Source organism: Salvia hispanica, chromosome 2 (assembly GCF_029641045.1).
Source record: "Salvia hispanica isolate PSC_SH4W2 chromosome 2, Shi_PSC_v1, whole genome shotgun sequence".
In the NCBI taxonomy this organism is placed as follows: Eukaryota; Viridiplantae; Streptophyta; class Magnoliopsida; order Lamiales; family Lamiaceae; genus Salvia; species Salvia hispanica.
In genome coordinates, this window is record NC_142693.1 from 52,874,914 (window position 1) to 52,888,023 (window position 13,110).

Genomic DNA, 13,110 nt, shown 5'->3' on the forward strand with positions numbered 1-13,110 from the left:
GTGCGATAACGGCTATGCAAATTCTGAGGAGTTCCTTTCCACTTACAAAAAGGTGTACGTTATCATCTAAAGGAATGGAGACCCAAAACTGAGGCTCTACAAAATCCTCGTGAACTATTCAATATGCGTCACACACGTGCATGTAATGTTATAGAACGTGCATTTGCAGTGCTCAAAATGTCGCGGGGCATTCTCAGAAGTGCATCATATTACCCTGTGAAGACTCAAATTAGACTAATTATGTACATAACTATGTTAGATCCGCCATGCCTGAAGATCTTATTGAGTTGGAGATGAATGGAGTGGAGGCGAGGGCAGAAATTATAGATGAAGGTGTTAAAACTGAATACATTGATGGAGTCGAACCATCAACAGACGTATTATATGAGAAAATAGCTTGTCGTGACTTCTAGTGACCAACTTAGTTTGTAGAAAAATGCATCTTGCTTTGGAATATTCATGAACATTTTGAAGGATGATTTTGAGGGCCTGCATGGAGACGTGATCATTTTGAGGGCCTGCATGGAGACGTGATCATGTCTCCTCTATTTATTCACGAAGATCCATCTAATTGGTGTAATTAATATCACCAACAACCATTACATTGTTAGTGACATCCTCATGAGTTCATAGTAGCTAGGGACTGAGATTTAATGCAAAGGAATGAGGCTCCATGCTCTTTTCACCACCTCAACACGTTAGAGTCGGTCTGCAAGGTAACAATAATTGCTGCTGAATACTATTCGAACCACCAACCATCTCCTTGTTAATGCTTGGCTACGAATTCTGCTTTAGACAATCAATGAGCACCAAAACAAATTCATTTACATTAAAGGTTCTATTTGAGTCTAGCAAAATATATATTAGTACATCAAAAGATAGTGAGTAGTGACATCCATCACACCAAAAGTCTCCTACACATATAACTATTGTTTCTACATAAAAGCTTTCAAAAGCATCATTCTAGTCCCTACCCCATCACATGATATACTGTTTCTCCAAGGCTCGATACACATTGACTTGTCGTGCCCCTTCCGACAAACTCATGAAAAAGTTGAGCCTCCCGACCTTTGCAAGGATAATCTCAGAGGCATCCAGGACTTGTTCCAAGCTTAGGCAGGTATAACCCTACTAGCTTGAAAACATCTTTGCGGGCCTTAGTCCAATCGAATTCATATCCAATTCGAGTAGCTAGATATTGTAGCCTTGCATTAGTGTCTTTAGGCATCTTCATGATAACTTCAACGAGGCCATCCAAAGCATCTCGACCTTTTCGCTTCTTCCTAACCATGCCAACAATAGAGTATTGAATACTTTTAGTAGTCTCTTCATGTAGAACACCATCTGGATTTCCTTCTTGTTCGAAGTACTCATCAAAGTTGTGGTCATTCTCGTAGGCTTTCGCATTGTTTTCCCTTGATTGCAAACCCACTTCATTAGTTGCATCTTACATATCTTCAGCGCCTAAACCAGTTGTTCGGTCTTTTTCAAACACAAGCTTCCAATCTTCGTAATACGGCCAACTCTTGTGACGAAGGGCCATGCAAACTAGGATCAGGTTGAACATTAGGAAAATATGCTGCCGTAAATTAAAATTACACAAGTCATAAGAGTCAGACTTCACTCAATTCTCCATAATACAAAGTAATACATACAAATGGAGTCCAAATCCTCAAGAGATCCCTTTGCGATTTGGCCTCATAGCTGGTTATCCACATCGATATTGTAGTCCCCGTTCAGATTGAAGTGAACACAACTTGAAGAAAGAATCTGTGTTAGGGAGCCATAGTTCTACATCCAAGAGTGAATTCTAGACACGATGTGAGGGTTAGCCTTTATATCAGTTGCGGAAATTCTCGGTGCATTGTGTAATGCCCGCATTTAGTTTTACCTTTTTACATTAAGATTTTGTTTTGAGAACGAGCGAGTGAATGACCTTGAGTAATATACCTCCCTCGTTTATTTGGAGTGCCAATGGAAGTAGTGGATGCTTGGAATTTTATTGTTTAATGATACGCTCGGATTTAGCACTATTTTAAGGCCATTATTTGGTCCGTTTTTAATGTCAAAGTTGCATTACATGTCCATTATTTGCATATTTTATCTATTTTGGTATTTTGACATGTTTTGTGAGAAATGTGCATATTTGAGCCTAAAAAGGGAGTAAAAAGCAAAGTAGGAAATCTGGAGCTTCTTCGGCGACCGCCGCAACACTTCCGTCGACCGCCGGCGCTTAGCACAGACAAAGACATGCCCGGAAACCGCTCGGAAGTGCGTGGCGACCTCCACAAAGAGTCAGAAGCTTCTGGACTACGCGCGGTGACCGCCGGCCAAGGTGCGGCGGCCCGCCACAAACATGCGGCGCGCAACAGTTGTCTTCAAACTCAATTTTCCGGAGATCCTGAAGTCCGATCAGGGCGTTCTACACACCATTCTCTTCTTCTTGAAAAGTGCTTCAAGATGATACAAGAATCACCTCAATCGGAGTTCTGTAGAGAGAGTTATGGCCGTTCTACTAAAGTCGCACAAAATTGTCAGCTGCAGTTTAGGCAGAAATTTGAAGAAGGAAAGAAGATATTACCTTGCGAAGCCAAATCTTTTCCTTCTACTATGGGGAACGAAAATTACATCTTTCCTAATGTTTGGAGGAAACTTATTACCAAATTTAAATCCTTCTAAAGCCTATATATACTCCATAACCTTATTCATAGAATTGAACCATTCCATAGCCCCAAAAGGGAGCCTCTAAGGCTCCTCCATCTCCACTCCTTAACCTAATTCTTCCATCATTCTTGGAGATTGAAGCAAGGCAAGAGGAGCATGGAGACTTCAAGATTCATCATTGGGTTTTGTTTGTTTATTTCATGTCTCGTACTTTAATTATTGTTTTAGTTCATCTGTCTATGGATTGCTAAACAATAGAATTTTAAGGTTTGATAGTATTTGACTTTTATGAAGTTCTTTTTATGTTTAATGTTCAGAACTCGTTTCCACTTGATTTTTCTTGAACTTTTGTTTGACTAATTGGCCGTTACCTTGATTATTGTCAATCTTTGATCGGTGATAGCTTTGATTGGTTTATCTTATATGTTCATACAATAATTGTGACATGAGTATTGATGCATGATAGGGAGAGATCGTGGTAGAACTTGAGTCGGATGAACGTAGAACTAATTAGAATAACTAAAGAGTTAGTGAAATCAGTATCCTTGAAATCCCTCTATTTGCCTAATTCTATCTTCTTTGCTTTTATTGTTTTACTTTATCTCTAGTTTTATATATTTCAAACTCAATTCTATGTTTCTCTAGATAGTATTTGACGTTTAGTTCATAATAGGCAGTTGCAATTATATTCCCCGTGTTCGATATCCTGGTAATGACCTTTAGCTATACTAGATCTACCCTGTATACTTGCAGGTATTTTTAGTGCTAATAAAAAGTGCATCAAGTTTTTGGCGCCGTTGCCGGGGAATATTCTTACTTTAAGCTGATGTTGTAGAAAGGTTGATAATACTAATTTAGAGTGTAATATTATTTAATTTTGGTTTTTTTTTTGGTTTTTTTTTGAGGTACATGGAGAGCAAAGAGCGCAGCAATGGAGGTGTTCCAATGATACTTTAATTTTTTAGGTTTTATTTTTTATTTTCGTTTTTGAAAAAAAATATTTTTTCGTTTATTTTCGTTTTTCTTTTAAAAATAAAGAAAATAAAAATTTGTTTTTTTCGATTTTTCATTTTTCCTTAAAAAAATAAAAATTATTTGGAGTAGGGTCAGCGGTCCGCTGCATTGAACTCAGCGGCCTACCAAGAGAAGGACAGTGAGGGCAGATCATCCACAGCGGTTCGCTGGACTGCAGCCAGCGACTGCTGAGGCGAGTCAGACACGACATTCTGTATAAGGTATGTTTCTTCTTTCCTTCTTTCCTTCTTTCATTCTTTTTCTTTCTAACCCTGGCATCCACTTTCTCTCCTCTCACATTCTATTTCTCCAATTATTCACACATTCACACTCCAAATTCACATCACTCAATTAAATTCTTTGGATTCTACGGAATTGTTCTTGTGCTCTATTGTCAGCCAACGCAAGCTTTGATCTTGATACTTTCATTGGATGACTTTGTTGTTGGTATATATTTTGGTAGTTTACCATGAAGTTTGATGGGGGATGATATACTTTTGATATTTTGTTGGTGAATTTGTGAGTTGGATTTATTGGAATTGATCATTGTTGGGTGTGCTTGAATTAGCTTCTTGTTGTGGATGAAATTTGAATACCCCGTTGATTTGATTTTTGACACGCATAGTTCATGTTCATAGCATTGTGAGGCTATTTTATCTTGCATGACTTGTGTATATTCTTGAGCTTTTATTATTTTCCATGATCTTTGTCTATGGTGGAAAATTCTTGCAAATTAGTGGGGGGATAGAGATCTTGATGGGGGATGATTTTTGAATTAAGGTGGATTACTTGGTCTTGCATGTGATTATGTTTACACCTTGATTTGGTTCAAGTTTGGGGGATTGGCTAATACTATGTGTTGTATCCTACTACAATTTTCTTTATTCTATACTCACACTGCGAATTTGTAGGTACGGAGGCATCCCAACATAATTCCCACGATGGGGGATAACATGAGCTTCAAAGAAAGTCAAGCTAAAGACGAAAAATAAGCGCTTGTTGGCAGGTAACCCACCCATTTATTCCCAGTTTTTGAGTATCTTTTGGTTTTTGTTTCGTTTTCATATTTTTGAAAAATTTCCGCAGGTTCTGACCCTTACGTGGCGACCGCCGCATGCGCAGCGACGGTCCTGTTAGAGTTTGTATACTAGAAATCACCTTTCGAGTGACTGAATAATGTTAAAACTCTTATTTTATTTTCCAAAGGAATAAACAGATTATTTTTGTCATAATGTTGTTATGTTTTACATTTAATGGATGTTTATTACATGTTTAAATGTATAAGTAACTTAACAAAGTCTAAGTCTTTGTTTTAGTAGACCGGTTGTGGGCGTCGTTCAATTTAAGGTAACACGGTCAGTTCTAAACAAAGAAAAAGAAGAATTTCACAACGTAGATAGGCTTAGACTACCTATCGTGAAAGGTTGCAATGTCAGTCCGATTATTTCTAAGCCTTACTGAAATAAGATGACATTGGTGTGGTGTAACACTGAATGGATCTAACAGCGAGACAGTCTTTATGCTATCTACTGAAAGACGAGGTCTTGTAAACTATCATTTCTTAATCAATGTACGTTAGCATTGAGCATACGATATTGATTATGCACTACTTTGACTTACCAAATGGTGCGGGTTTTTCGCAACCCAATAAGCCTGGTATATTGGGTAGTGGTGATTAATATCTAGCGGTGCTAGGATTGCTATTATGTTGAATCGTGCGCGAGGTGAGTCTCGTTTGATAACATCCTCAAGAGAAGCTTGAAATAAGGTTTTATTATTCAGAATCTAGCTTGTTGGAGTTTGATTACTCTATGAATAATAAATAAGATTTTCTTGCTGAGTCCTCTCTTGGAATAAATAAGATATTAATTAATTAAGTCCATAGCAGACAATAATTAATTAATGGATATTTCTATCTTAAGCGCGGGAAATAAATATCAAGTAATGGAAACCCGAAGTACTTATAATTTTGGATTTGGATGGGGAGTAAAATATTACTTCTGTAGTGGCTGCTCGTAATATTCCAATTATAAGCTTATATTAAATTGGGTTTAATTTAATTAGTAAAAAGCTAACTGGAGGAGCCCATATCCAAAGCCTTCCATAGATCCCTGTCTGGGCCCAATATGTGACTTATTATAAATAGGAGAATAAAGGAGACAGAAAACACACTTGTTTTTCTCTAAAATTTTCGCCCCTCTCTCTACATAGACAAGGGGCCATTTTCTCTCCTCCGAGGGAAAGGATTTCCGTCTTCTTTATTTAAGTCCTAGTATACTGGTGAGATCAGCCCACCCTGATATCAATTTATAGTTCGGGAACCAGACAGAAGATCCGTGGTTTTGTACAAAAGATCTTCACGTGGAGAAGGCGCTAGCTATCTTCGATTCTTTGGAGAATCATCAAGGTATAATGGCTAAACCGTAGAAAAGCATGTTTTAGGTTTCAATTAATTTAAAGCATGTTTTATTTGAGTTAAGAGCATGATACATGTGATAATTACGCGAATAGAATTTATCTAAATAATCTGCTAAATAGATCAGAATTATTATGTAATTGATTTATACGAGCGCTTCCGCTGCCAGTTCCTTCAGGTCCGCCACCTGAACGCTGGAACAATCTGATATCGTGCGGCGACCGCCGGACAGGCTGCGGTGGCCCACCACCTAGGCACAGTCTCCAGCTCGATTTTTCGAAATTTTTCGAATTTTCGCCCCGTCGACCTCCACGCGAAATTTTTCAAGGTATGTTTTCTTTTTAGTAGTACACTCACGTCCCTACCGACTCTACAAACTTATTTTACACTTTGTTGTAAATATGTTTGGGGGGATGAAGTGGTGGACCGTGAGTTTAGGTTTTTGTTTTAGGGTTTTATTTTTGTTTTAAAGTTTTTTCTTTTGTTTTTTCAAAACATCGTAGGATAATCTTGTGTTCTATAAATGTTTTCTTGAATCCATGTCATGGACTTAACATGAAGAACTTAGAAACACGCATGCTTAGGGACACACTTTAGATCGAGTTACTGATGATATTACATTCCATCTATGTTTAAGTGTGGCTTGACGTTTTGATTTGATGGTTTGGTGAAAATGTGCATAATTAGTGAATTGCTTGTTCACCTTGAATCATGCTTTATACCTTGTGAGACTTTGAGCCTAAATTTCATTCTTGTGTGATTTATCTGTTTTCATGTATATGTTTCTAGAACTTGCTCCTAGTCTTGCCTAAGTTTACATAGTGTTTAAGTTGATTTAGGAGGATGATTGACCATCTTTTCTAGCCTACTTTTATTCCCAAATTTTTCGACCCTCTCAAAATTTCAAAATTTTTCCCTTTGGAGCCAATTTTGAGCCTTTAAACCTTTTCTTTGGAAGCCAAAATAATGGGGACAATTCCTTGGGTTTGTTAGTTTCTGTTATCTTCTTTGGTAAAGGAATTGAAGAGATAAGGAGGAAATTATAAAAGTAGTGTGCTTATTGAAAAAAAGTAGTTTTGAAAAAAAAAAATTCAAAATATGTGCTTGATTTTAGAAAGGATGCTTATGAAAAGAAAAGAAAAAAGAAAAAGAAAAAAGAAAGAAAAAGAAAGGTTGTGAAGAAAAGAAAGAAAAATCAAAGGAATTTGGGAAGTGAGAAGAAATATAGATAAAGTCTAAGTTTACTGAGATTTGAATTGTTGGTTAAGTACTAAGTTTGATGTGGTAGAATTTGATCACTTTTCCTATTATTGGTTTTAGTCACTCTTTAGCCAAATATTCCTCACCTACCAAAGAGCCTACGTTACAACCAAATATAAAAGACCTTTCGGACTTTTGATGCTTAATCACATCTAGTAGAGGTGGGATTAGACTTTGAGCAAGCCTATGGTAAACTTTGCATGATGCGTGATTTAAGTGATTATATGCACATTACCCTGTACACTTTGAGAGTGAGAGAACACTTCCACGAGTTAGTAATGAAACTGCACTAATAAGCCTTGCTTGTTTTGATTGCGTTAATACATGCTTAATCTGTTCTTTCATCTTTTGAGGCAATTATGACGTCTAGTCCTTGTGCATTCCGTGCGTCTATTCTTGTGTCTTTATTGTTTGTTTGAGGACAAACAAAAATGTAAGTTTGGGGGAGTTGATACGCTCGGATTTTGCACTGTTTTAAGGTCATTATTTGGTCCGTTTTTAATGTCAAAGTTGCATTACATGTCCATTATTTGCATATTTTATCTATTTTGGTATTTTGACATGTTTTGTGAGAAATGTGCATATTTGAGCCTAAAAAGGGAGTAAAAACACGAAGTAGAAAATCTGGAGCTTCTCCGGCGACCGCCGCAACACTTCCGGCGACCGCCGGCGCTTAGCGAAGACAAAGACACGCCCAGCGACCGCCGGGAAGTGCATGGCGACCGCCACAAAGAGTCAGAAGCTTCTGGACTACGCCCGGCGACTGCCGGCATAGGTGTGGCGGCCCGCCACAAAAACGCGGCGCTTAATAGCTGTCTTCAAACTCAATTTTCCGGCGATACTGAAGTCCGATCATGGCGTTCTACACACCATTTTCTTCTTCTTGAAAAGTGATTCAAGATGATACAAGAATCACCTCAATCGGAGTTTTGTGGAGAGATTTATGGTCGTTCTACCAAAGTCGCGCAAAGCTGTCAGCTGCAGTCTAGGCGGAAATTTGAAGAAGGAAAGAAGATATTACCATGTGAAGCCAAATCTTTTTCTTCTACTATGGGGAACGAAAATTACATCTTTCCTAATGCTTGGAGGAAACTTATTACCAAATTTAAATCCTTCTAAAGCCTATATATACCCCATAACCTCATTCATAGAATTGAACCCTTCCATAGCCCCCAAAAGGGGAGCTTCTATGGCTCCTCCCTCTCCACTCCTTAACCTAATTCTTCCATCATTCTTGGAGATTGAAGCAAGGCAAGAGGAGCATGGAGACTTCAAGATTCATCCTTGGGTTTTGCTTGTTTATTTCCTGTCTCGTACTTTAATTATTGTTTTAGTTCACATGTCTATGGATTGCTAAACAATAGAATTTTAAGGTTTTATAATATTTGACTTTTATGAAGTTCTTTTTATGTTTAATGTTTAGAACTCGTTTCCACTTGATTTTTCTTGAACTTTTGTTTGACTAATTGGCCGTTACCTTGATTATTGTCAATCTTTGATCGGTGATAGCTTTGATTGGTTTATCTTATATGTTCATACAATAATTGTGACATGAGTATTGATGCATGATAGGGAGAGATCGTGGTAGAATTGGAGTCGGATGAACGTAGAACTAATTAGAATAACTAAAGTGTTAGTGAAATCATTATCCTTGAAATTCCTCTATTTGCCTAATTCTATTTTCTTTGCTTTTATTGTTTTAATTTATCTCTAGTTTTATATATTTCAAACTCAAATCTATGTTTCTCTAGATAGTATTTGACGCTTAGTTCATAATAGCCAGTTGCAATTATATTCCCCGTGTTCGATATCCCGGTACTGACATTTAGCTATACTAGATCTACCCTGTATACTTGCTAGTATTTTTAGTGCTAATAAAAAGTTTATCATTTAATCGTGTGGTGTAAGTAGTCAACGAGCATGACGCGTGATTAGTCGATGGAAAAATTTGACATTCATTTGCAAGTACTTGGAATAACACCAAAGTACTAAAATCAAATACAATAATTTAATTAATGTACTAACTATTTAAGCAAAAGAAGAAAAATACCTATCACTTTTATCTATCTTGTTTTAGCCATTTTATTTCATTTTAACTGGGACAAATTTTGAGAAGCCCAAAAATCAATTCTTTATTCCAATTCTGCAGTGAAATATATCTCCCAACTCCATCCCATACAGTTTCCCCATATCACTGCTCCCTGAAAAATCTCCAACCAAAAATCCATCAACTTCTTATCTATTCTTCAACTTAGAATGCAATTTCATCACTCTTTCAAAACCTGCAGTTATCTTCTTCCTTCCACCAAAAGGTATAATTTCTTATCAAGTTCCATGGCCAATTTCTTGATATCACAGCTTGTTGAAAGGAAAGAACCGAGAGAGTCGTGGATCCAATTCTTCCCGTTTTTTTCTTCCTACCAAAGGTATATTCTTTTCTTGAATTCCATGTCATAATTGCTCACCCAAGATAGTTCACCCACAGAAATGAATACAACACTTTGAACCCTTTTGGAGAGACTTGCTTAAGTTCCGGTCTTTAATCTGCAGTATTATTTGGCCCTTTTAGCCAATTCAAATTTAAGCCTTGTGAAAACAAATTAAAATCTTTTAAAACTTTTACAATTAAAAGGGAGGAGGGGAGAAAACTTACCTGTGGGAACGGGCAGATGGAGGCCGAATGACAGAAGCCAAGCGTGACAGTGGCAAGGCGGCACCAGGCCGGATGATCGGCGACCGTCACGAAATCGGCCAAGGGCAGGAGCTGGAGACCACCGGAATGGTGGCAGTAGCAGCATCAAATTTTCGCCGGCAGAGATTGATCTCGGACAAAGAGTGACAGAGATGTGAGAAATTTGATAGAAGAGAATTTAGGGGTGGGAATTCGGGTATCCATGGGTATCCGACCCCAAAAAACCGGGTACCCAAACCCACAAATCGTGTAAAATGCACACACAATACCCGACCCGATATGTCTTTCGGGTACCGAAATACCCACCACGGGTACCCAAATACCCGACTCTTTAAAAGCTAAAATTCTCTTTATTCATTGATAATATATTATTTTATTTTTATTTGGTATGCTAATTATGTCTTTTTGTGAACTTAAAAATGTCAACTGTATTGCCGAGGGAGGCAAGTGACTAACCGAGAGGGGACGACAGAGAGTGTGTAAGCGGCAACGTAATAGATACAAAGACTTGAAAAACGAAAGAGGGAGAATGAGAGTAAAGTCACTTTAATGAAGAGTTGAATGATTGACTTATATATAAATGTTAGAGAAAAATAACCTAATTTATTATAAATAAGTTTATAATTTATCACACACCCAACAATCCTAAATGGCTAAACCTAATTAACAATTACCCTAAATAGTAAATCGGGTATTCTGGTAATACCCGATACCTGATTGAGTTACCCAATACCCGACTTATCTTAAATTTCATCACCCGATCACATACCCAATCCCATTTCATTGGATATCGGGTATCCAATACCCGGCGGGTATCGGGTCGCGAATTGGTAAACCCAATACGTATTATCCATATTCCCACCCCTAGAAGAGATGAGAGTGTTGCGATTTGTTTCTTATTTGTGAATTGTGAAGAGCATGAGATTTAGGAGAGAGAGAGAGAGATGGGAGTCATTTGTTTGTTCTATTTCTTTTGGTTGAGTTTTAAGAGAGATAGTCGTGGGTGGCTAGGAGTATTTTTATTGTTACTTCTTTTTCTTTTAATTCTAGACTTTTGGGCCACTTCTTTTGTTATCATGTTGGGCTTCCTTAACCAGTCAATAAAATTTGGGTTTGCAGATTGGACTACTTTATGTGATAGGTTGGAATAATGCTAATCTCAAACTGCATAGACAGAAGTAATTAATGCTACTGTATGCGAGAACATAGAATTTATTTTATGAGGATGAGGGATAAAATAAGCACATGCGTAGGATGCATGCATTGTTTTAAAATTACTTTTTTATTGCAAAGTCTAGTGAAAAGGAGGTGAATTATGTTTACTTGCCATGTTTTGTTTTAATGGAACCTATCTGAAGTGGCTTTGTCATGTATGTTTAATCGAATTTGGGTTCCAGTAGGGCAGCAAACTCTACTCAGACTAGTGTATACCCCGTAGATCGTGCGCCATCTTTTTCGAGTTGGCCGGTCTAGTGACTTGGTTCGTGGCCAAGTTCCATGTCACGTGTGTTCTGATATGGTGATGGTAGATGTGGATGGAAAATGTTTGCGCAACCGTACTTTACGTGAAATATATTTTTAGTGTACTTGGGTTCTTTTAAAGTTAAAATCCCCAAGGTCACTTAATTATGGCTTGACAAACGATTTTTTGGCATGTGTCCATAGAGTGCATCAAGTACTTAGCCCTGCACATTATTTTTAAAATGTGCAGGTTGAGCGGTGACAGACGTGGTGAGTGTTGAGCAGAGTCAAAGAAGATTATGTCTTGTTTAGTAGTATTCTGGATGTGTCGTGTCTTCATACTCGGTATTATTCCATGTCTTGAACACTTCCGCTAAGATTCTATTTTTCTTTTAAATCGTTTATCACTTAGTCTTTGTTCCTCGAAGTTATTATTTGTTGCGACGTTACTTTGTCATTTTCAATTTTGCAGTTATTCAATTGCTTAGGTCGAACATATTTTGTTTTTCCCCTTTCTCCCCTGCTTCTTTAATCCTCCCATAGTCGTGATCAACCGTGTTTTATCCTTAGAAAATGCGGTCATGACACATAGATTCCATCCTACAAACTCCAAACTGTGATCTGGACCGTTAGATTTCAAGATTTGATGTCAAGAATATCGTCAATAAAAATTTAAAAAATTATGAACACAACGTTAATTGATTGACAATGTTAATGGCGTGTTAACATTTTCTATTGACCTTATTTGTCATCCGTTAACATCAAATCATGAAATCTAATGGAGCATACCCTCTTACAGCAGCAGACGTCGCTTGTATCCTGGATGAATTGTATAACACCGTTAAAAAATATTTAATTCAAATAATAAATATTGACATTAAAGTGTAAGAGTCGTCGTTGAAGTTACCGTCATTCTTATTAGTTTTTTTGCAATGAAGCACATATACACTCATGATTATCACCACAAAACGTTTCGGTGCCAACCTTTTGGCAGATACTAATTATAATTCCGCAATCTTTTGGGGATTTACAATATTCGGCAGATGTGCTGGCTGTACGTAAATAAATAAATTAGACCATGTAAAATAGATATGGTACGAATGGACAACAAAAGAATTTTGAATTTTGAATACAATTTAGATGTTAGAGAAGATATATAAAACTGCTAACCCATAATATTGAACAAAATGGTGACTAGCAAATATAACTTCTGAGAAGCCATAATAGTTCTTGAATTAATGACGTACGCCTTCTTTTTATGCTGTAGTGAGGATTGAAATCTTATAACTCTCTCTATATACATACTAAATTTGCATACTCCAAAAAAATTGATATTCGTTACAATATAAAAATATTCATTTTATATTATCTCTAGTTACAAATATTAATAACATATTTCCGCTATTCTATTTGTAGTGATATATATTAATGACATATTTCCTCTATTCTATTTGTAGTGATATATAGTAATAATACATTTCCTTTATCTAATTGTAGTGATACATACTAACTAAAGTCTAATTTTGGTCTTGACAATCGTCCCTTCTGCTCTTCTCCCTCTTGAAAGTTGATTGTGTCGTCGTAAGCTACTCAAGTTGGGCGT

General features: G+C 37.0%; 1 long non-coding RNA gene across 2 annotated transcripts; it reads left to right on the plus strand.

Annotated features, from left to right (window-relative positions):
- The first annotated feature begins 9,447 nt into the window (after nt 1-9,447).
- Nucleotides 9,448-12,003, plus strand: LOC148932621 (uncharacterized). Of its 2 annotated transcripts, none has more exons than XR_016135351.1 (2): nt 9,448-9,780; nt 11,758-12,003. It is a non-coding gene; the product is annotated as an uncharacterized LOC148932621 (long non-coding RNA). The 2 variants fall into 2 exon arrangements; XR_016135350.1 differs by lacking the exon at nt 11,758-12,003 and adding an exon at nt 9,987-10,458 and having other exon boundaries at nt 9,645-9,780.
- Nucleotides 12,004-13,110: the final 1,107 nt, after the last annotated feature.